The sequence below is a fragment of the Clupea harengus genome, chromosome 7, assembly GCF_900700415.2.
Source record: "Clupea harengus chromosome 7, Ch_v2.0.2, whole genome shotgun sequence".
Lineage (NCBI taxonomy): Eukaryota > Metazoa > Chordata > Actinopteri > Clupeiformes > Clupeidae > Clupea > Clupea harengus.
Genome location: NC_045158.1, coordinates 17107875 through 17113113, shown reverse-complemented (window position 1 = coordinate 17113113; position 5239 = coordinate 17107875).

The window sequence follows — 5239 nt, the reverse complement described above, 5'->3', positions numbered from 1 at the left end:
TTTAAAAGTAAACTTTCCATTCAGAAGCTTTTATCATCCATTTCGCCGTATCGCGCTCACCATTCACTCAAACCGCAACATTAGCCTACTACACAGTTTGCGAGGCCAAAAAGAACGTTAATCTAAAAGAATAAAACACTTGCGTTAATCTCGCGATAAAAAAATGAACGGCGTTAAAAAGGGTTTGCGTTAACGTCGTTAATAACGCGTTAAACTGACAGCACTACAAAATACATCAGTTAGTGTGTTGGCAAGCTTCTATCAGTGTCAACTGGGCTGTTGGTGGTGTTTGCAAGGTTTTTGCATGCCTTTTAGGTAGTTAGCTTACTAGTTTTGGAACAGAACTCCGTATTGCTGCTTTAAGACAATTCAGCTCTAAAATATGCAGGTAGACACCTCCACGGCCTCCTGGATTATTGACTACCTGACAGACAGACCACAGTTTGTGCGACTGAGGGGATGTGTGTCTGGGCACTCTCACCTTTCCCCTTCACCCAGTATACCTTAGGCATCCAATACAATTGGGAGTCCTGTCATCTGCAGACTCTGCTGTTGTGGTGTGTTGTGGGATCAACCACTTTGACTTAAATGACGCTAAGACGAAGGAGATGTTGTGGATTTCAGGAGGGCCAGGACTAAGCTGAACACCATTTCCATCCTTAGAGAAGAGGTGAAGGTGGTGGAGGGCTACAGATATCTGGCCTTGACAACAGACTGCACTGTAAATGTAACACTGAGGCTCTCAACAGGAAGGGACAGAGCAAACTCAGCTTCTTGTCCTTCTTGTCTTCTTTAGGTCCTTCAATGTGTGCAGCAAGATGTTGCACATCTTTGTTCCAAGTTCAATTGTCTTTGCAGTCATCTGTTTGGACAGCAGCATCAGAGCCAGTGATACTGAGAAACTGAACAAGCTGATGAAGAAGGCTGGCTCTATGCTGGGGACTGCTCTTGAGACTGCTCTGTGCTGGGGACTGCTCTGTGCTGGGGACTGTTCTGTGCTAGGAACTGCTCTGTGCTGGGGACTGTTCTGTGCTGGGAACTGCTCTGTGCTGGGGACTGTTCTGTGCTGGGGACTGTTCTGTGCTGGGGACTGCTCTGTGCTGGGAACTGCTCTTGAGCCCCTACAGTTGGTTGTTGAGAGAAGGATGTTGCACAAACTGCTAGGCATAATTGTCAACACTTTACATCCCCTGCACGATCTACTGGACAGACAGCAGAGTGTTTTCAGTTGGAGACTACTTCAACTCCGCTGTAATAAAGACTGCTCATTCCCGCCCACCGCAATAGCAAAATATAATGACTCCCGGGAGAGGAAGCTTATCCTCTGAGTGGCAATGCACAATGCACATTCTACATTTAATTTGCACAGTTAAAGCTATATTTTCAATTACATTTTGTTATTCAATTTATTTTTTGTATCTGTTTTTGTGTAAGTTGTCATATCTCTGTTAACATTAAAGTTTTTTCTATACAAAAGTGCACACCAATGTTAGTATAAATCAAATACATTTTTCAAAAACAATAGGGTGAAACAGACTGGCAATTGCAGTTAAAGTGGCAATATTACGAATGTGTGGGTGAAGGGTGTGTGTGTGCGTGTGTGTGTGTGTGCGTGTGTGTGTGTGTGTGTGTGTGTGTGTGTGTGTGTGTGTGTGCGTGTGTGTGTGTGTGTGTGTGCGTGTGTGAGTGTGCGTGTGTGCGTGTGTGTGCGTGTGTGTGCGTGTGTGTGCGTGTGCGTGTGCGTGTTTGTATGTGTATGTGTGTGTTTACAGGTGAATACGCATGCGCACATTTCCTTAGTAGGCTCATTTGTAATGGCGTAGTCGAGCACTCTGGTCAGGCCTGACATGTCAATAAGCGCTACTATGAATATTTAACTCAAACATACTCATTCTCACTCTGTTCTCCCCATCTGTTTCTCTGCACTTCTGTTTGTCTCTCGTCTTTCTATTTCTCTTCTATGTTTCACTTTCTTTCTTTTGTTCAGTTTCCATCCATCTCTTTCTCTATATCGCTCTCATTCTCTCTCCCCCTCTTCCTCTCTCTTCCCTTCCTCTTCCTCTCCCCCCCCCCCCCCTCTCTCCATCTCCCCCTCTCTCTCCTCCAGCTGCTGCTGAGTCTCCATTAAAGCCTGCTTCCATCAGCATGGCTCGTTCTTGGGCTCCCACCACACACACAGACATACACACACACGTACACACACACACGTACACACACACACGCACACTCACAGACCCCGGCCTTAGGCTTTTAGCTCCATTATCACAGCGACAAAAGGCACATAATACACCCCCCTCCCTGGGAAGTAGTGGCCATTAGTGTGCCATGTGTGGTTTTTGTGATGACTTGGTGGTGTGGCGGCCATGTGGGTCAGTACTGTAGCCTACTTGGAGTAGAGAGGCTTGAGATAGCTACAGAGGATCTGCGGGGAGGATTTCTCCTGTGTAGAGAAAGGAAGTGGGTGAGGGACTGCAGGAAGTGATGGAAGAAATTTCAGCGATGGCTGAGGTTGTTGGCCCACACAGTGTAAAGGTATACACACAGGAATCTCCTGTGAAAAAAAAGACCACAAGAGGCTACCCTCCTATGGTCAGGGGGCATGATCCTGTGCTTCTAATTATTATATAAACAAGCAGAAATTGGTATGAAATTGGTATAAAACACCTGCTTTCAGCAAAATTATTGCTTCTCCAGATGGTCTCTTTTTTGACACTTTATATGCTCAGCATTTCCCTGGAAATAAGAAAGACATAAGAAAGCCATCCCAAAGAGAGATGGTAAGGAGCTCCAGAGCTGCTTTGAAAACATGAGACTGCAGTGCCGTTTTTCCATACAAATGGCGTTGCTCGAAAGCACAGCCTGGATTTTCATTTACATGTATCAGGGTCTACTCGTTTGAGGGTGTGTCTTTAACCAAGGATTAAAGACCGCAGAGGTGTCCCTACATACAAAACTATTCAACGAATTGGAGGCCGAGAACTCCACGATGCAAAGCGTAATGTTAGTTTCCTCTATTTATACCACGGTTGTCATACATGCATTTAGGTATGTATAACACAAAGATTCTGTGTTATCTTAACTAAAACCAACCTGCTTAGTTCCAAGGCTAGTTCTTATTTCTTCAAAGATGGTTAAAAACGGTTTCCATTATTTCTAAACCTGAATCCTTGCTAACATTAATGTTATAATAATTCTATGTGGACTAGTTTGCCACCTTGCTAGTTCTCCAGATAACAATGTTATTTAACTGTGGAATTTAATGTTTTATTGAGTTTATACCACTTATGACAATGAGAGAAAATTTTTATTTTGTTAAATCAATGTCTGCCTAAACACACTCATTGCGGTGGAAATGTTGATAGGCAGTTTACCATTTATTATCATTGTTATAGTTACTATTCAAACTTTCCAGATTAAACCTTTTAACCGGTTCAGATTTAACACCGGGATTGCCAAAGAACACACAGAGAACCACAGCACGGCAGACACTAACACTGATGGTGAACAGATACGCTAACAGAAATGAGGCTCGACTTAGTCATCAAATAGCAATGCAACACAGACAAATTAATAACAGTTACATACACTAATACGAGACACAAAAGGGAAGGCATACTCACATCATTTCAGAAAAACCACAACAAGAATGCATGCCCAAGTAATGCTGGGAACCCACAGTCTCATTGCACACGGAAGCGCTGCTACCCCCTTACATGTTACAGTAACTTCAATGCTCAGAAGAGGATCCAAAATGAGCGTGACAGTTTTGCGCTGTTGAATTTGAACTGGAAATGCACATTAGCTCACCACAGCCCGGCACTGCCAAAAGTGTCAATGGAAAAAGTTTGCCAGGTGGGGGTTAGATTGTGTTTTTTTTCTACTGAGTGGCAGCGACTTCGCTCAGATCGATTGCTAGCGAAACCATTGAGATCCACATCCTATGGAACGCCATACATGCAACAACGTAACAATAGCACAACACATCCTCCACAAGAAACCGTTTCCCCGCAAACATAACGCCAAATATTGCCAGTGAATTATGAAACAATTACATAACTGGTAGAGCAAGGTGCTAACAACACCAATATCATGAAATCGGTATCCAGGAGGCACTCATATTGATTAAAATGTACATCTGTAAAACACTGTAAGTTTCTACTGCAGGCTACTAAATGACAGAATGAAAACTGAACAAATTTTAAATGCTGGTCTGTAACACCCTGCTCCCGACAGCTGTCAAATGAGGCCAGAGTGCTGTATATGTGACCCAACTGGCCTGGGAGCTGTGCAGAGATGCTGGCTATGGGCCAGGTGTGTGTGGAGGGCCTGACACAGCAGAGTATCATGAGGAGCAGCTGAGGCATACACACACATACATTAAGACACATACACATACGTGCATATAAAGACACACACACACACACACACACTTACAACAAAACCAGTCCATGGAGATAACTGATCTCTCATCAGTATTCTGTGTCAAGCCTGTCCTCACCACACCCACCCACCCACCCACCCACCCACACACACACACACACACACACACACACACACACACACACACACACACACACACACACACACACACACACACACACACACACACACACACACACACACACACACACACACACACACACACACACAGTATTTTTAAGCCCCAAGCTGAAGCATTATTCCCTCAAGAGGCATGTTAAAGTCATATTTTGAGTAAGTAACATACTGCATAATGATGTGTACTTACATGAAAAGTACACAGTTTTATTTACAACCTACCTCGGTATACTGTAATGAGGAGACCATGAATGTTAAGTGGGACAACAAACGTAATTACAAATATTAAGGTAGGAAAAACACCTTTAATCGTCATCATCATTCGGTATTTTATAAACTACTCATTATTTAAAAGGTTCCTCTGTCTCTGAGAGATCTGAATTTCCTTATAGTACATGTAAGGCATGCATTGCATCCGTACTCTCTGGGAAGCAATCATCACCCATAACATGTCTTTAGGTTTGCTTGCCCTGTTAGCTGACCTATAAGAGCAACCACTGAGCCTCCAAAGATTTAAAAGCCAGGCTAAGAATACTGGCAGTGAAAGGAGTGGATTAAAATATCTAGAGAGGGAGCCACACACACACACACACACACACACACACACACAGTAATGAATTATGGAGAGAAGGATCCATACACACACTAACTATGGACACACATCCATTAACTAAGTAAGGAA